This window comes from Perognathus longimembris, chromosome 13 (assembly GCF_023159225.1).
Source record: "Perognathus longimembris pacificus isolate PPM17 chromosome 13, ASM2315922v1, whole genome shotgun sequence".
Taxonomy (NCBI): Eukaryota; Metazoa; Chordata; class Mammalia; order Rodentia; family Heteromyidae; genus Perognathus; species Perognathus longimembris.
In genome coordinates this window covers 42382946-42403457 of record NC_063173.1, presented here as the reverse complement: position 1 = coordinate 42403457, position 20512 = coordinate 42382946, and the positions used below count along the sequence as shown (strand labels likewise).

Here is a 20512-nt window from a genome sequence, read left to right as displayed (position 1 = left end):
TTTGGCTGGAAGCTTAGTTTAATAGTTTTGCTTGTCAGAAATACCTGAAAGAAAGAGCTGGGCCTGCTGGGATGGGGACAGATGGAACCCTTGGGTCCTTGAACTCATGAAAGAAAACTGTCTTGACACAGGTTTGCAGGTCCATACAAAGGGACTCCTCTGAGACAGATGAGTTCGGTGAATTATGATGACAGTTTGGTGCCTAACATTTCCCAGTGGTGTAGCTTGCTGAGAAAGGCACACTTGAACAAATGTTTGGAAGATGTCATCCATTTCCCTTTAGAATTTGGTTTTGGAGAACGGCTGCACTTAGAAGTTTTGGGAGTCTTTTCTGCAGTTCGAGTTAAAGACCACTGACTTGTTTTCTGAAAAGTTGGAAAACGTCAATCATACCTCTCTGTCAATCTACGTGAAAGCACTTCTCCAGGCAGAATATTCCAATGAAAGCCTGATATCTGGGTTCAAACGTGTGTCAAAGGCCATCCACCTAGAGGCTCTCAAAGTAACACTCTTCAGAAATACACAGGGGCTCAATGTAGCTGTTTGGCTTTGTGTTTTGTCAGATAATTATATTTTAAAATAAAATGTAGCCATACAAAAATCTCTCAGTTGTAATCCTAGGTATTCAGGAGCCTGCAATCTAAAGACCATAGTTCCAAGTCAGCCCAGGTAGGAAAGGCTGTGAAACATTTATTGCTTATAATCTACCAAAAGGCACCACCAAAAAGTTGGAAGTAGAGTTGTTGCTCAAATAGAACACCATTCTTGAGTGAAAAAGCTAAGGGGTGGTGGCCAGGCCCTGACTTCAAGTTCTGGTACTGGTACAAAAAAATAAATTACATTAAAATAAGAATAGAGATGTTTTAATTATTTAAAAAAATAGGAAAGAGTTCATCACCAATGGAAGAATTTTGCTTTAATGCAGCTATTTAGTAGGACAGTCTGACTACTCTGGCATCATCTCTCCTATCCTATTATAACAGAACAGTATATATTTGGTCAGAGACAATTCGTAGGAACTGTATATTTAATTTAAATTGTTTTAAGAGACCCGATTGGAACCCAGCACTTGTGTTTGAACAACTTGGCCGAAAAAATCACCATCTTACAAGGCAGTTCTTTCATGTTCATTCCATTTTTAGGATACACTTCATTTTCCTGGATGGGAATTAGTCATAGCTTTCCTCCAAATGGAATATCACACACATGTGAACACAAAAGTGCATCTATTACATGAGTAACACATCAGTGAATCAATCTAATACTTTGTAGATTTTTTTAATACTGAGTGTTCCTTACACTCAGCTTTCTTCAACACCAAAGCTGTTGCCTTTGTCATTGTCATCCTCACCGCATGCCATCATTTCTGAATTTTCTCCCTTAGACTTATATCTTTTCCTACCTATCTGCATATACTGCCCACTGGAATGTCTGTTGTAAACAACAAACTTGCAGTAATACTTCCTTACCCAATGTTCCTCACCGATGTACCTTCACCTTTCTATCAATCTAGAAAATTCAAAAGCAAAGAATCCTCCATCTGGCTGTGGTGTGCAGGTTTACTTTTTGGCATTTCATCTCCCTCCTCTGCTGTGAATTTTTCTAAAGCTCTAACCCTTGAATATTTCCTGTTCTCCTAATATGCAGTGAAAGTCTGTCAAATTGAAACTCCAGTCTTTGGAATCCCAAACTTGTCTCCCTTGGCTCAATGCCATTTATTTCTTTGGATTGATATATTCCATTTCTGAGGACAAATCTTTCTAAAACAATATATACCCTTTTCTAGAATTGGGAAATGAGGTACTAGTCCTTTTCCTTGCTATCATATCTACAGAACCCACTGAAATTTGTACTCAATAAATACTTTTTCAATAAGTAAATATACTGGGCTGCATAGAACTGAACCACTAGCATGTATTTGGAAATTTATTTATGTAATATTCTCCCTTGTGGAAAATATCTAGACCCTCATGTGCGTCTTGGGCTTATATACAGGTGAATTGAAAGGACAAAATCATGCAGAAGAAAGACAAGCCTCTTCTAATTAGTACTCCTTGTTCTAATGCCATAACTTTGGAGTTCTCTTACTACAGATATAAAAGAAAGCAAGCTGAGGAAATAAGAATTGAGGAATTCCTATGGTTTTTGTATGTCATTTCTAAAATAAACAACCAATAGTGTGAAATCTCTTATAAAAATTGAAGTAAGGAATTGCATTTCATCATAGCACAGTGTTTATACCAGTGGAATGGTGAGCTTTTACAAAACATTCTAGAGGGCCTACTTAAAGTTATTTTAGTAAGATTGTCAACAGAAGGCTATAAAAAGATGTTAAACACTAAGTGGCATCACACCACAGATACACAATGTGTACTCTTCAATGAAGAATACCTCAATTCTAAGACATACTTCTTAGTCCACACCTGCTACAAGATTTATTAACTCTCACTGACAAAAACCAACATAGTTATTGATTATATAAAAACCTAATGCAGTAAGTGATGAGATCTGACCTAACCCCCCCCCCCCACACACACACCTTAAAAACCATTTTTATTTGTTTCAGAATAGGTCTTACCATGTAGACCAAACTAGCATTAAGTTCACTATGTAGCCTCAACCTCCAGAGTGCTGGAACTACAGGTGCTTACCACTACTTTTGATTCCCATATTTCTTAATGTATTCTTTATTATTATTAATAATAATAATTTTAGCATTATTTCATTAAGGTGATAACAGTGTTTTCATTCTCGTTATGGATTCAACAAAATTTGCTTCACAAATGTGTAGCATCTTCTGGAAATTTGTTCCCTTAAAATAAAAAAAAAAGGATTGCAAGTGAGAAACTGGGACATTTGCAAATACAAATTATTTAACATTCTTTGAGTCATACACTATTAAATCATTCGAAATCTTTGAATCACAGATGTGCTAATGAATCTTCAATGTAAAGGGAACTGAATTTTGAAATGTATACTCTTCATTTCCACAAAGCACAATATCAAAGGGGGGAGAACAATAAAGCATATCATCTCTTGAATCTGCATTGAGAGGCTAAAGCGCGAAGAACATAAAGTTCTCAATGAGCTGTTTCTTACTCAGTGCTGATTTACCTAGACCAAACACAGCTGTCTTCTCAAATTATACCACTGAACTCAAACCATGCAACAATTCCTGGTAGTGTTTTAAAGATACCTTTAATGTGCAATTTTCTTCCTGATGCAAAGTTTCCTAACTTAAAATTCAAAAAAATACCACCATCCAATATAGGCCTACTCACAACAACTATCCCTGTCAGTATTTGATAAAGTAGCTTGTATTACACAAGTGCTGTGATCACCATTTATAAAGATTTCCTAAAATACAATTGTGACTAAATCAATTACAAATGGATTACCCAATTTCAATAATTCTTCCTTAGGTCTCTCTTCTTATTCTAAGTCTTAATCTAAGTCATTCCTAGAATTTCTTGTGTCATTGAGTGTCATCTGAAATTGGATGTCCTTCCTTGACAAAGCCTCTTTAGCTTTGGAAACTGTTTCTAAAACCTGGGCTCTCCCATGGCATGAACAGTTGATCCCCTGATGTTATTGCACTTGGTAAAGTACATGAGTTTAAATGTGATAATTTAAGGGCAAACTTTTACTTTTTGTTTTTATGTTTACTTATTTATTTATTAAAATTTATCTGCTTCTCTGTCCCCTTATTACACAATGGAGAACCCACAAGTATCACCCACACATGCACTCTTGTGAAGCTTGCAACATATTACAATTTCTACATGTGAAGTTTTCTTGGGCTGTGCCAGCATGGAGGTAGGTTAGAGCCTCCTCTGCCACCAATCCCCAAGCTCTTTACACTTATGTCTGACATAAGTCTCTCTATATTTTCATCTCATGATCCAGAATAAGTACTATCTGACCTCTCTCTTCTCTCCAAACCAAGTGGTCATTTCATTCTTGATGCGAAACAAAATGTATTAAGTGGCCACAGGGATAGACTCTGTGGATTGAAAAAAAAGAATGCTAAGATAGACTCTTTTAAATCATTATTCATTTTATCTATATTTAAGCTATCTGTATGTTTAGAGTATGATTTTTTCTCTTTATTGCACAAAAGTATTTCTTAATGTTATAGGTTGGAGTCATTACTTATGGAAGAGACTTTTTCCTTTATCTTGTCTGCCTTCAGACTTTCTCATCCTCCTTTCTCTTTCTTAAGATAGACACCAAGCAGAATGGGTAAGGAACAGCACAGCAGGAGTAATGTGGACTCACAGGTAATGAGTGCCCACAGCAATCTGAGATGGTCCTTGTAAAGAAGACAAGTCAGCAAGGTAGACATGTGGACCATTCCTGTTGTACCTATCAATGTCATTCAGGGAAGTGGGGGCTAACAAGCTTCCCCATAACACCCTGCACACAGTTAGGGTTCTTATACATCTATTGAAATACCAGGCTGATTGTCACTTAACATGAATTTTCTTTCCTGCAAGTCCCAGTAATCACTGAGGAAGTTTGCTACTTGTAAAAGATGGAGATTACACAGAGGGCAATGATTTCCCTCATTCATCACTCCATTTTACTCGTTATTACATAAATAACCTACCGTGCTGCACTGGAGATGTGGCTTAGTTGTAGAGTGCTTGCCTAGCATACATGAAACCCTGGGTTCCATTCCTCAGTACCAAATAGACAGAAAAGGCTGGAAGTGGTGCTGTGGCTCAAGTAGAATGCTAGTCTTGAGCAAAAAGAAGCCAGGGACAGTGCTCAGACTGTGAATCCAAGCCCCAGGACTGGCAAAAACAGGAGGAGGAAGAGGAGGAGGAAGAAGACAGAGAGTGAGAGAGAGAGAGAGAGAGAGAGAGAGAGGAACAAAGGAAGGAAGGAAGGAAGGAAGGAAGGAAGGAAGGAAGGAAGGAAGGAAGGAAGGAAGGAAAGAAGGAAGGAAGGAAGGAAGGATAACCTACTGCTCGTGGAATGGACTAGCCCATCCCTATACAATGGGACCAGCCAAGAGATTTGTTTCATTTTACAAACAGGTAGATTACTTAGATTTGATTCACAGTGAAGCTTAGAAAAGAAAAACAAAATATTCACCCTTTCCTACCTTCTCTCTTGGACTTCCACCATCAAGAATAAATATTGTTGGGCCAAACTGATGAAGTGGGGGAGAGGAGAGAGAGGGGGGAGAGAGAAAGAGAGAGACGAGAGAAGAGAGGAGAAGAGGAGACAGATAGGGAGAGAGGGGTGAGAAAGAGAGAAAAGAGAGAGAGTCAAGTGGAATCGAAGGCCTTTCTAGATGAGCAAACAATGAATCTTAACAAGACCAGATAAATCACTTAACAATCTCTCACTTTGAGAGCATGAGTAGTTACAAATGACTGCTATTTGCAACTACCAAAGCATAGAAGACTTGTTATGCATTAATTGTAAATTAATTTAGAAGTTATGTACCTCTCTGATGAAATCATCTTGTGTTGCATCTGTGTGTACGTGTGTATGTGTGCATATGTGTGTATGTGTGTGTTGGTGCTATAAGCTTGTGTTGTTTCTGTGTTGGTACTAAGTCTTTGATTCAGAGCTCTTGCTTTACTTTTTTTCTTCAAGACTGGCTCTCTATGTCACTGGAACCATATCTCCACCTCTGGCCTTTTGCTTGTTAATTGGAAGTCAGAGTCTAACTGATTTGTCTGGCAGAGCTGGCTTCAAACCTTAATCCTAAAATCTCAGTAGTTTGTGTGGCTAGGATTACAGGCATGTACCACAAACAGGCAGCTGAAATCATTTTCATTGGTAGCATTCTCTCTTGATGTTTTATATTCCCTGACTGGGCAAACAATACCTACCCTCCCTTTCCCTGATGCCATAATATTAGCTATTTATTCACTTAACCATGGACAAAGCATCAGAAACACACACACACACACACACACACACACACACACACACAGATTCTTGTGAAGTCTTTCATGGTTTGGGGTAAAAAGAGACATCTCAAATTATTTTCTTGCGTGTAAATATTGGTTACCAACCACAATCTCTGGGACAAAATACAGTGAAATCTTCTCTACTGTGATGCCTATCTGAATGCCCTTATGTAACCTGGACAATAGTGTGTGTGTGTGTGTGTGTGTGTGTGTGTGTGTGTGTGTGTGTGTGTGATGGTATTATAGTTGCTCCTACTTTATAAGATGTAGAACAGAGCAGGATAGCAGGAATTGAAATCTGAGGCATACGGAGTTATGTCTGGCACTTGTAAGCACTCCTTTAATGTTACTTACTATTGTTTTCAAATGTGTGGTAACACAGAAAAATAATGCTGTATTGAGGTCTGAAAAGCAGAAGTAGCCATCATAAAAGGGAACTTGTTGAAAAACGCTAATACTTTCAAATCTATTTAGACCTTAGGGTCTGTCTCTGTGTTTTCACATAATAAAAAAAGAAAATGGTGTAAGGATAGCGATCTAGCTGTGAAATACAACATCTTCAGAATATAGTTTATCTCTACATATATTATAAATTCGCACTAATTTGGTATTTTATCATCAAAGTACTTTTCACAAAACTTACTTGACTGAGGCTGACTCACATTATAATATGTAACTATAACAGCAAGCTTAATACAATCATTCCACAGGATATTTCAGTCCTTGTGGAATAGTATAGAAAGTGTAAAGAAAAAGTGTTCTCTCAGGATTTGTAACTTAGAATAAGGACACAAAACTTAACAATGCATTGTGTTTCCATAGATTAGTTTACAGCCTAATAAGTATAATTAGTCAATACAATACACACATCTACATTTTCCATATTTGTATGCAACATCTCTGTGTTCATGCTACTTGATGCTTTGCAATTCTGATTGCAAGATGCTGTCCCCTATGAAGGCTTTGTTTCACTACCCAAATTTCTAAACACCAGAAGAAATCAAACGCAGAATTCAGTTTGTCCATAGAAAAAAAACTCATGCCCCATGTCATATATTTCCATAAGATAGAGTTATTAACTTTGCCTGGTGAGGCCTGGAATTCTAGCCTCTTATTTGTGCTTCGTGCTATGGCTGGGATAACTAGAATGCATCACCTTGCCAAGTTTTGTGCTGTTTCTGGCTTGGGAACAAAATCTTCCAAGTCTCAGATTTCTGAATAACTAGAATTATTGTGTAAGTCACCCCACCTAGCTAAAATATTTTTTTTTAATTTTCAAACTGATGGACAGAGAGGTTACAGTTTCATACGTTAGGCATTGGATACATTTATTTTTACTGTTTGTTACCTCCTCCCTCCTTCCCTCCTCCCTCCTCCCCCCTTCCCTCCTCCCCAAGAGTTGTTCAGTTCATTTATACCATACAGTTTTGCAAGTATTGCTTTTGTAGTCATTTGTCTTTTTACCCTGTGTCTCTCGATTTTAGTATCCCCTTTTATGTTCCTAGTTCTAATACCAGTATACACGGTTTCCAATGTACTCAGATAAGATACAGAGATAGTGCAGGTAAAACCACAGGAAGGGGATACAAGAAGATCATCAATAGTAGAAGCTACAGTTACACATAGCACATTGAAATTAGTTACAACAGTGATATAACAGTCATTTCCATAACCTGGAGTTCATTTAACTTAGCATCATCTTATGTGTTCATAAGGGTATAGCTATTGGGCTCTTATGATCCTCTGCTGTGACTTGCTTAGGCAAGTCTAATTATTCCCTGTGCTAATTATTCCCTTGAGGGAGACCATAGATTCCCTGTTTCTTTGGGTCTGGCTCACTTCACTTAGTATAATTTTTTCCAAGTCCTTCCATTTCCTTATGAATGGGGCAATGTCATTCTTTCTGATAGAGGCATAATATTCCATTGTGTATATGTACCACATTTTCATGATCCATTCTTCTACTGAGGGGCATCTGGGTTGGTTCCAGATTCTAGCTATGATAAATTGTGCTGTGATGAACATTGTTGTGCTGGTGGCTTTAGTGTGTTCTTGTTCGTGGTCTTTTGGGTTGATGCCCAAAAGTGGAGCTGCTGGGTCATAGGGGAGCTCTGTGGTTAGCCTTCTGAGGAATCTCCATACTGCTTGCCAGAGTGGCTGAACCAGCTTACATTCCCACCAACAATGAAGTAGGGCTCCCTTTTGGCCACATCCCCTCCAACAGTTGTTATTGTTATTTTTCTTGATATTATTTTTCTTGATGACATTCTTACTGGGGTGAGATGGAATCTCAATGTTGTTTTGATTTGCATTTCCTAAAAGAAATTTTAGAAAGAACTTAAACACATGGTCTTTATTTTTTTACAGTACTTGGCTACCTGTAATACACAATAATCTTTATCCTTGTATTCCTTGAAGGGAATTGATCCATTCAGTATTAAGCAGGGCATTGCCAATTAGAATTAACCACTGGGAATCTCTGCTGATAATGAGAGACTGTGCAATTGTCATGGAGGGTCCCTGCCCCCCTTCCTTATACCAAATGGGAAGTGGTGAAAACAAAAATGAAAGAATGAAATTAAGTAGTGGGCTGGGAATATGGCCTAGTAGCAAGAGTGCTTGCCTCATATACATGAAGCCCTGGGTTCAATTCCCCACATATATAGGAAACGGCCAGAAGTGACGCTGTGGCTCAAGTGGCAGAGTGCTACCGTTTAGCAAAAGGAAGCCATTGATAGTGCTCACACACTGAGTCCAAGCAAAGAAGCCAGGGACAGTGCTCAGACCCTGAATCCAAGGGCCAGGACTGGCCAAAAAAAAAAAAAAAAAAAAAGAAAGAAAGAAAGAAAGAAAGAAATTAAGTAGTACTCCATTTGAAATATGGCTCTTCTTTACCCAGTATGTGAATTTAAACATCACTTTTTCACCCTTAATTCCTTCCTGGGGATTGTTTGCAGTGTTAAATAAGGTGATGAGGGGCTGGGGAGATAGCCTAGTGGCAAGAGTGCCTGCCTCGGATACACGAGGCCCTAGGTTCGATTCCCCAGCACCACATATACAGAAAAACGGCCAGAAGCGGCGCTGTGGCTCAAGTGGCAGAGTGCTAGCCTTGAGCGGGAAGAAGCCAGGGACAGTGCTCAGGCCCTGAGTCCAAGGCCCAGGACTGGCCAAAAAAAAAATAAATAAATAAATAAAAATAAATAAATAAATAAATAAAATAAGGTGATGAGGAGAATTACAGTTAGACGAGAATTTCTATAATCTCAGTACTCATGAGACTGGGGTGGGAAAGTTAGGATTTTTGTTTTTTGTTTTTGTTTTTTTTTGGCCAGTCCTGGGTCTTGGACTCAGGGCCTGAGCACTGTCCCTGGCTTCTTCCCGCTCAAGGCTAGCACTCTGCCACTTGAGCCACAGCGCCACTTCTGGCCGTTTTCTGTATATGTGGTGCTGGGGAATCGAACCTAGGGCCTCGTGTATCCGAGGCAGGCACTCTTGCCACTAGGCTATATCCCCAGCCCCGAAAGTTAGGATTTTTAAACCAGCCTGGAGGTTCTATGTGTGCATACATACGTCATATATATATGTGCATATATATATGAATTATATAAATATGTGCATGTCTAAAGTCTAATATAGACCACACATGCAGATGCTCAATAATTATCTGTTAAATTCATTCCATTGATGTTCGTTTAAATGTAAAAGCATCACTACCACCCCTCAACAACATATAATAAAAATAAAAGTCAAATGACCAATTCAAATCTGAAAGCAGGAATGAATGGTGTAGGTAGCAAATGATATTGCAGCTGATGGCTGTCCCTAGCAACAGAAGAGGAAGTCTTTTCTTTTGTTTTTTGGATAACCAGTGCTAATCCCACATCACTGTTTTATTCCACAGATGCATTCGTTCAGAAAGATCTTAAAAGAGATGTACTAGATAGCTAGCAATAGGCTTTGGATAAACAAATCATTGGCCTCCTTCTTGCTGTCAAATTCCTTAAAATTTCCATTTCAAATGGCTTCAGCACCCAAGGAGAGGTAACTCCTCTGAGTCATAGATGGTTGCCTATGTACTTTTTGATGGTTATTAATTGATAAAATGTAACTGAAAAAAAACCACAAATTAAAGTCACAGTCAACTGACCACTAATCTTTTGAAGTCACTAATAGAACATTCATTTACATAAAAATCAACATAATTACCCCTCAATGATTGCACATGAGATTTGTAACTACACCAAAGCACTCCACAAAGATAAACCACAAAATAACAAATTTCCATCCCTGTGTAAGAAAAGGGTTTTCCAGTTTCTCCTTGTGTGTTACTGATGTAACCACATATCTGTAAACCCAAAGAAAATTACAGATGTACATTTTTGTCTAACCAAGGAAATATACACACATACACATATACATATACATTCTACAATAAATGCAATAAAAAAGAAAAAAAAGAGAAGCACATTTGAGGGATGGAGTTGGGTATACTTTTGATAGATCCATAATAAACATGCTCTGTTTTTTTATCCGAAGACACATCTTTCATTTGCTTTAATGTTTGTAGTCAAATGTCTTGTGATCTCTCAAGATTAAAAAAATCAGAAAAAAATTAGTTAAGGAAGACAGAACAAATCTTTATAAACCTTACCTTCATAGACCTATTTTAATCGTGTGAATTACATTCCTAATTGTCATATCTCATTTTATATCTCAAAGTCACACAGTTGGATGAAATAGCATGAATAACCAGGGCTCACATAAAGGGCCTTGGGATCGTTCTGTCTTGGAGATAGCATTAATATCATTCTGTGGGCTATGTCTCTCCCTGTTCAGGAAAGCCAGTGATGTTGAAACGTGCCACCTGCTCCTCCAACACGGGTTGATGGAAAAGTCTCCATGCGAGAAGAGAGGGCTGTTAGAATTGAGTTGTCAAGCTGTCCCGAATGTCTTGTACAAACTGAACAGGCCAATTTACTGCAAGGCTGCATAGGCTCAAGGCTCCTATCTTGCCTTCACAGTTGCTTTCTCCTGCTGAGATTATCCTGCTTGGTCATAGGCTCCCTTCCCTAGTAGCTTTTGAGCTACTCCTGATTCCTTCCGATAAACCAGTTCTAAAATAACAGTACTGTGGGTGCTAATCCTTCAATTGGGACCAGCCGGATCCACTTCCAAGAGGCTCTTACCCTGGCATCTTAAAGCAACAGCTTTGTGAGCCTGATTCATTTCGAATCCTGGTGGTGATTGTGAATTTCGATGTCCCCTCCTTTGTAGTTTAAAACTTGCAGATTTCCGGATGAAAACAGGCAGGCTTTAAAGAAAATGTGACAACTTCTCCCACACAGCCTGAATTTCCTCGGCTTAATACTAACTGACCTCCTCTTCGCACGAGAGGGCGGGCGCGGGACAGTGGGGGGTGGGGGAGGGGGTGTTTTTTAGACTCTGCTGTTCCCGCAATACCCTCCAGGTGGCAGCAATGCCACACCTCAGCGGTTCCCATCCACTCTTTCCCTGACTTCAAGTGTTAATGCAATTGACCAATCACTGCTAAGATGATGGGAGGTAATTGGGTAATTGTATTTTACTGATCACGAGCAGGGAAAGGGAAAGGGGAAAAGGGAACGCTAGAGGGGCCGAGAAGAGGAAGAGGGACTGCAGTCTGATAGGAGCTTTGGGGGAAGCTGGGTGGGTGGGGAGGGGAGATCCTAAATAACCGGACTTGGAATTGGTGGAGGGTGAAAAAAAAAAAAAAAAAAAAAAAAAAAAAGCAGAGCCTGGCAGAAGCAGCCGCAGGCACAGCGAGCGCATTTATTTATTCCGGGAGCGAAGAATAGAAGAACAAGGAGCGGGCGGGGGAGGAAGAGAGTTGAAGCCCGAGTGGATGGCCAAGGACCGAGGTTTCCGACGCGCGCAGGGAGCCTTGGAGCGGGACGCGGGCTCTAGGCACGGCGCAGAGCAGGTGCGCGCCCCGGGACGCGGCTCGCCGAGGACCCCCCGGGGCGTCGGGAAGGTCTGCGCTGCGTGGAATCAACTTGTGGCTCCAAGGTGTACCCAACGCAGATGGAAAAGAGCTCAAAGCTGCGGCTGTATTAAGGCGTGCTGAGAGGAGCCAGCGATTAGAGATTTGTATTTTGACTTTTTTTTAAAAACCTCCTTTGGTTCATGTTTCTTTCATTTTGTCTTCCTTTTCCTTTTCCTCCTATCTTTTTTTTTTTTTTTTGGAAAAAATTTATAACACCTCTTCATCGATCCCATCATTTCGCTTTCCCCATCTAAAATAACAATAATTTTTTTTTAAAAAACAAACACGCTGAACTTCCCTTCCACGCGGGGCACCCGGATGCGCCGCTGGCCGATGGAGGAGACGTGCACACCCCGGCCGGTTGGGGCCTCCGGCGAACGACTGCATCACGCATATCTCCGGTGATCCCCGCGCGCGGATCCGCGGAGTTCGCCGCTCCTGGAGAGCTTCTAGACCTAGGTTTGGGGTGGGGGCGGGGTCTGAGGGAAAGCCACCCAGGCCTTACAGAAGAAAAAGAAAATTAGTGGGGTGCGGACGGAAGGGGGTGGGGAGGATGGACTTGGCAGCTGCCAGAGCCTTGAATATTTCCTCCAGTCCCTCCGCCCTCGCCCCGCGCACTCCATTGACAGTGAAATTATGAAATTGCAGACCCAGTGGAGGGAAGGGAACCGAAGATAAACCCAGAGTTTGGAGGAGAAGAGGGGAAAAGGTGGCTGTCCCCCCTCCCCCCCAGGGGGTGGCTGAAATCAAAACCCCGATTGCGCACTGGATTGTGAAGAGAAATCTAATCAGATCGTTGGTGAGAGGGCCGGCTGGAAGGGTATCGAGTGTGGAGAGTTGATCCCCAAATTCTTGGAAGATGGGAGGAGGTTGTGGAAAGGAATCAAAGATGTAAAAGGAATTTTTTTTAATTCTTTTTTTATTTTTTCATCACCCCTCCCCCCGGTGGCGGTGGCTGTTGGGTGCCTTGCAAAAATGAAGGATGCGGCGGCGGCGGGACGCAGATCTTTCTGGGAGCCTGACGCGGCGGCCAGGGTGGCGAAACTGACTGTACAAGGAAATAGAAATAACGAAGCCTTTTCTTTGGAGACCTGGATTTTAACACAAACGTGTCTGTGTGTGTGTGTACGTGAAGCCTTGAGGAATGAAATAACCCAGTTGCCAGACCCGCTGGGGATTGGTATGTGCGGACAGAAATAAATAATAAAACAGCTGACAACCCTCCCTACCTCCCCCTCGGAAGGATGATTAGACATGGGGAATTGCGATCCACCGTTTAGGTTTATTTTTCTCTATAAAGGAAATAGTATGCCAAGGAGATATTTTTTGGAGCGAAAGTTTGAAGGGGGGGATGGTAGAAAAGTAAAAGACCTGATGTTCTTTCTTCCTTCCTTTCGTGTTTTTTTTAATTTCCCACAAGAGGAGGGGGAAAATTAATAATTCAAAAAAAATGTCGATGAAGGAAAGTTGACCGCGGCAGAATGGGGATTGATTTGAGGAAAAAGAAGTCAGCAGAGCACAGTTGGATGTGTGCCTAGGTTGACTAACACGGACGGAAATTGCAGTTGGATTCTCTTTTTTTCTTCATCAACCTCCAGTGTTTGTTTTTCTTCTTCTCCTGCTTTTTGGTGTCAAGATGATGCGTTTTTCTCGGTAACAACCTGGGTTTCCTATCTGGACGTTGCTGAGATGAATCTGAAATACAGTGAGTGATCATTCTTTCTTTATTGATTTATGAAGAAAGTGTTTGTTGATTGACTGTACTGTTTCCCTGGTATGTCCATTTCCCTCCCTACAGCGCCCTTTAAAGATCTGAGTTATGGGGTCTGCAAAATTAAGGACAGGGTGGCCCAAGCAGGGCAAGGTATCTGCATCTGCTGGGGAAATACTTTCGCAAAGGATCCCTAGGAATAAGAAATCCCCCCAAAGGAAGCCTGGCTGCATTGTGGAGGGCCAGGTGCTGGATGATTGACATGCACACATGAATTTAAATTACATGTAAAGCCCCTGGAGTTAGAAGCACAAATGTGTAGCTATTGGAAATTGAAGAGATCCCATTTAAATGTCATTGTCCCACCTGACATTGCAAAGCCACGGAATGTATGAACACACACACACGGATATGATAATTACATTAAACAGGTAAAGGCAGACTTCTGGCTGGTAGGTGGGTTGTGGGTGGGTAGGGAAGATTATGTGGGGAAGGGAACTGGTGGAGAGTGGAGCTCAGCTTTTCCTGCACATATCCAAATGTGCTCTTCACAAGGATAGAGTTCCCAGTGGGAAGTAAGGAAGTCCTGTGCTCTCCTTAACCCACTTCCCTACCCTCTAATTTCAAATTTCTTTGGACAATGCAGAGGCTCCACATAGATTGCGGGAGAATTGAATGATTGGTTTGGGTTTACCAGAAACCTTTCCTACAGCACTAGGGCATAACTATGGAGGGGGGGAAAAAAAAAGAGTACACTAACTTACAAAAAGATGCAGAAGGAAAGATGTATATGTGTTGAGCACCAGTGCTGGTCATATGCCAGCTTAGGAGATGAGTGACTGGATGGCCAATCAATAAATCAATCAAAGAGAAGGTTGCAAATGCTTGGAGAGTGCTAAGGCCTGCAAGCTTACCTCCTCCCTCTCCCATAGCTGCCAGAGCCCTGGAGCTGACCTGTTTTATAGAACTCTTCCTTTTTCCCTTGCTCTATTCCTCTCTGGGGCCTTCTATCAGAATCGTTAGATTCATATAACTTTAGAGCCAGAAGACTCCTCTGAGATTGCATGCCCATAAAAGAGGAAACTGAGGCCTAGAGAAAGGGTAACTCTTTGGTTCATGGCCATACCGTTTGAGGCAGGTGACTCATTCAAGCCTCAAAACAGCAGACCAAGTTTTGAATCCAAACTGAGTAGGAATCAGATAAGTATAGCACAGATACTTCTGTTCCCACATCTGTCATTTTTATTTATTAAAAGGGAGCAAAGGAAGGTACCCTAGCCATCAGAGAGAGAGAGAGAGAGAAAGAGAGAGAGAGAGAGAGAGAGAGAAACTTCTGAAGGAACACCTCAATAGCTGTGAACTCCCTCCTCTCCCCTCCTTCTTCTCTCTTCTTTTTTCTTATTTCCCACTTATCTGGTTTTCTCTCTTCTCTTCCCTCCCCGCCATCCTCATGTAACTCTTTCCTTAATACTATTAGAAGACAGCAACAACACAATTCTAGCATATCCCTAAGGAGATAGAAGGGAGCTAGCTGTCTCCAGGGTCTCTTCTTAGTGCTGGGCCCATTTAATCTTGTGATTGGTGGACTCCAGAGAGGCATTAAAGAACTGTGAAGTTAGATTTATATTAGAGAGGTGATAATAGAAACCAGAAGCACCTTGTTAAAAGCATCTGAGCCTATTCTTTCATTTCCATCATCTTTCCTTATCTTTTTCATTACTCCTTAACTAAACTATCCCACAGCTCAATATTTTCCTAATTTATTTTCTTCCCAACCAATATTTCTGGTTGGGATACAGATCAGGCAATAAATTCACCCACCTATGAAAACAACTGTGTAGATTTTTTCCTTCCTGAGCTCCAGGAAGGCTTCTGCATATCTTACCATCATTCTCAACATTCTTTTGAATGTACACATGCACACATATGCATGTCATCTCTGTATTTCTTATTGTTGGCTTCTTGTTTGCTTTCTTCTCTTTGACCACTGTTTATTCATGATTGCTGATCATGGAATGACTCAAGTTGTATTCATTTCCGGATCACCTGCAATTTGGCACAACTGATCAAAGTGGGAAGGAAAAAAAAAGGACTTGTAGGCTCCTTAGTACTTACACTCTAGGCTTCACTTGGGAAACCCAGGTTTGGCATTGGTTCAGGAATGCTGTTTGAGAGGAAATGTTGCTTCGCTTATCTTTAAAAAAAAAAAACAAAACAAAAAAGACCCCTCAAAATGTCTCCACTGTTTCTACATTTAGACCTCACAGTATATTTCAGTCCTTGTCAATGCCACTTCCTCCCTGTCCCCTCCTCATTTGCATACACACAAAGGTGGCAGAGAAAAGGAGAAAGGGAAAAGGAGAGAAACTGAGAGAATCTGTTTAGGATTGTGGGCTGAAATCTGTCCTCCTACCCAGCTCCTCTGATGGGGCATCTAAGGATGATTTTCATGTGTGAATCATTTCACCAGTCTTACTCTTAGCTACCCTGGCTGCATGAGTTTGGGATCTTGTCCCTATTGATAAGTGGAGTTGGCCCCACGTTTTATGGAAGATTTTGTCCATGAGCTAACAGAAGGATTGTGGGTGTGATAAAGCTGGAAATGCCCCTGATCAATTTATTGCAGAAAGTAAAGGTGCACATGGAGTGGCAGTTGGGAGCTGGTCCTTGTATAGAGAATCTACTGAAGACCTTAACCATTAGGTAGCTCTGTTGACTAGGTTAGGAATTTACCATTGCAAATTGCTTTTGAGTCTTATTTAATAGCTGTGTCCTTTGTTAAAGCAGTTTGCATTTCCCTGGCCTTCAAGTAATTTATGTATTAATGTTTTCATTTGTGAGATAGGAATGATAATATCTAATTTGTCGGATTGTTTTCTGAATTAAAAGTAATGGGATGCAAAGACTGAACATAATAGGCCTTCTCTCCAGTGGCTGTTTGTTATGGTTATTGTTGGAGTAATTAACTTGCATTAGCTTTCTGAGAGTGAAGGTCTGACCAAGCACTTTATAATAGTCTTTGTAGTTACACTTGATAGCCAGGAATTGTTCAACCGTACAACTGGCTTTCCTTGATCAGTCAGGTTACTTTTTTCAAGGTCTCATCAGGACAGATAACTTGTAATATATCATTATAGACATAAAATCTGTTTGAGATTCCAAACTGTAAATCATGAACTTTTACTTAAAATATATACCAATAAATTTTAGCAAGAGAATGAAAGGGGGAGGGGGAGGAGAGAGAGAGAAGAAGTAGAAGGAGGAGGAGGAGGGGAGAGAAGGAGGGTAGGAGGAGGGAGAGAGAATGAATATTTAGGGAAAAATAACCTACCACTAGTGTCCTAAGTACTTTTTGTCTAAAAGTTGCATGAGATAGCTCTTGAATTTTAAATATTCTGGCAACTTATGACACAGTCTAAAGCTATCAGACACAAAGTAAAATTAATGTTCAAATATACAAGTTAAAATTAAATTTCATTGGTAATATTAGGGCCCCAAGTTCTATCATTTGGGATAATAATCTTCTTATTCATAATGAATCTTGTGTTAATTACACAAATACCTTTGCTTTATGACAGGTAAAATACTCCATAGAATGTATGAGGAGATTTAATGCAGTTGTACACTGTTGTTATTGTCATAGGCCAATCTCCCAGCACCAACATGCTTAAGGCAGCCAATCATGAGCAATCTCTACAGTCTCTAATTTTAGTCTCTACAGCAGCACCTCTTGGCTCTATCCATTTTCTCAATTTAATTCCGTGGAATTTTCCTCCCCTAAAATAAATGAAAGAAATATCACTCATACTTACTTTTATTCTTGATGTCATATCTGTGGACAATAATACAGTCAGGATTAGTTGGCTACCCATTTGATTTTCTTAATCCTGTTTATAAAACAAAAATCATTTTAAATCTCCACAGTTCCAGAAAATCATCCTAAGAATTGACCATTCTCCCTTATATTTAAGAAGAGATCAAAATGAAGATGGAAATTCTCATTGTGTGATAATATTTTGCTTTAACATGAGCTTTGTAAAGACGACAAAAATAAAATAGGTAGAACTTGAACTCTAACCTCACAAGTGATTTGAAAACAGCTTTTCCCTAGCTTCTCAGCTATGCACACCATTTAACCTTTCTGATTCTGGAAGACAGACTTAATCATATCAGCATGGAAGTGGCTAAGGTGAGGATAAAATCAGATTTCATGTGTCATATGCTGCAAACATTCATTAACTGCCCATTTAAATCAGCAATGTCTGATTTAAGTTTGGGTAATGCACAGTTTGTAAAAACAAAAAACAAAAAACAAAAACAACAATAAAAACAGGGAGGTTGTCTGTTGAGGAAAAACTGCTAATCCTCCTTGACTCTGGCAGAGATTATACAAAGGGAACCTATATAGACAGGATTATGTTTGAAGTAATACACAGACACATATTTATTGCAAGTGTCTTAGTGAATAATAATTTATTGTAGCAAAGATTGGGGGAATATATACTGTGTGCAATGTATAAAATACCTCCTGTGTCTATGTATACTTTGGTTAGCTTGTCAAGTACTTAAAACTATAGGCACAAAAATGAATGGTTTGTAAGTGGCATCTTAGCAGACTCTGGAAGGGATCAAGACTGCTGCAATTCTGTTTTCTTCAAAATGATTTCTCTTGAGAAATGTAAATGTGACAGTTGAAATTCAGTTAGGCAGATCTTATGGCTGGGCAATGTGCTTAGAACACATTTTCTGAGGCCAAGGACTTTATTTTGTTCTCTGCTACACCCTCAGCACCCCACAGCATGCAGAAAAGACTTAATCCTTCTTGATTAGTTGAACTTTGTTTAGGAATTGCTCTGTCTAAAACTCTGAAAGGAATGCACATACTTTTGAGTAATCACACACACCTATGGGCACATATGTACACAAGAAGGCTACCTACTAACAATCTATAGAAGCTTAGTGAGAATGACCAGTGAATCAACACTGACCTCACACCTTTGTGTACACACACACACACACGAAAACGCACAGACACATACACACACACATGCAGAACCATAGCATAGCTTCGTTGTGATGGAAATGCTAAGATCAGAATGTTGTATGATGTTATATACTTGTCTTATTTTTAAGGTTTTCTTTAATTGACTATGACATTTTGTACAATTTACCTCACCTTCCTAGGTCTAACAAGCTCCTCTGTTATGTAAAAGTTAAAAAGAATGTTGCTTCAGATACCAAGATTTAGGATTCTGAGTTAACAGTTAGGGTTCTAACACCTGAGTATTACAACTATGGAAGACCTAGTCTATAGTTACTAAAATGTGTGCAGGAAATCCCAGTATCTGGAGAGACATGTGGGACTGGGCTTCCTGCAGTGGAGGTGTGGGTACCAGGGAAAGGTTGTAAATCTATTTTGTGTTTTGTAATAGGCAAACATTGGCTCCAACCTAATTTTGTCACTTGCTAGCTAGTGAGTCCTATTTTTATCAGATTTAAGATTTGATATGGAGTGTGTGTGTGTGTGTGTGTGTGTGTGTGTGTGTGATTATTTTAAGAGAGTTAAGATGCTCTAATAATTGGGATCTGAATAGTACACAATAAAAAGTAATAGTTTATTTTCTTGGAAATAGGATTTTTTGAGAGAAATGGAACTTTTAATTGTGTCTTGCATTGTATGTATTGAGAATACAATGAAAGGGTTTTTTGCCATATCTGCTATCAAAGTAGGTAATATGACTTTAAATATGATTTTTCCCTATGTTTGTGAGACATAATGATATTTAAAAATAATTAAAACCTATTTCAGCTTAATATTTTTATTTCAAATTTGGTACAGGGTTTTATTATCTCTCAGGAATTCTGGGCACTTTTAACATATATGGTAGCAATAGTAATTACTATTATTATCCGTATGATATGCCCCAAGGCAGATGTTCAGGATATAACCTGTATTTTCTCTTTAATCCTCTGTAGAAGGAAACATGAAGAGGCTTAGTTAATTCATGTATGGTTATTCAATAACTAGATTAGGTGCTGGGAATAGGAGCTACTTCTCTCCTGTCTTGAAATTCAAGATCAAAATCAATAAACTCACACTTTCTGGCTTAGTTACATGGAAATGCAGTGTCATATCATCTTCAACTGAGGTTGAAATGTGTCCCATTTTTCTCTCCATCCTTCTTCCTGAAACAGGAGTTCTCTAGCCAGTTTGGGTCACACACCTTGTGTATTCATGTCAGTCCCCAATGATCTCTTAAGTAAGAAGAGGCAACTTCTTTGTTTGTTTTTTCATTTCTTTATTGTCAAAGTGATGTACAGAGGGGCTACAGTTTCATACATAAGACAGTGAGTACATTTCTCATCTAACTTGTTACATCCGCCTTCATTTTTCCCCACCTCCCAAAAGGGGCAACTTCTAAGAAAGATCCAGAAGACACTGTCCTAGGTCATCCAACATCTGTAATGGGAAAGAAGACATTTTACAAGCTACTATTAAATTATCTAGCAATTCAGAACTGCATTCAAATTAAGGTCAATGCTATTGAGTTTGGATTAACCAGATGTGCATATGATGTGATATCTTACACAGCACCTGGACTTCTAATTGTGACCACACAATAATCCATTGCCCTCTTTATGGTGGATGGCTTCTAGTGCCTGATACTTTCCCCCATGTCCACATTCCTGAAGTTTTCCAGAGAATCGAGCCTTTGCTCACTGATCACATCCTTTATTAGTTTTGATTGATTAGTTCATTTATTGTTTCAGTTCGTTTTCCTCCTCCTCCTCTTCCTCCTTCTTCTCCTGTTGTTGTTATCATTGTTGTTGTTGTCATTGTTCCTTATA

General features: G+C 39.8%; 1 protein-coding gene across 1 annotated transcript in view; it reads left to right on the top strand.

Annotated features, from left to right (window-relative positions):
- The first annotated feature begins 13008 nt into the window (after positions 1 to 13008).
- Lrrc4c (leucine rich repeat containing 4C) overlaps positions 13009 to 20512 on the top strand; it is a 194099-nt gene continuing 186595 nt past the window's right edge. Inside the window, exon 1 of the mRNA XM_048360607.1 lies at positions 13009 to 13657. The gene's annotated coding sequence lies outside the window, so the exon portion shown is untranslated. The remainder of the gene's footprint in view (positions 13658 to 20512) is intronic.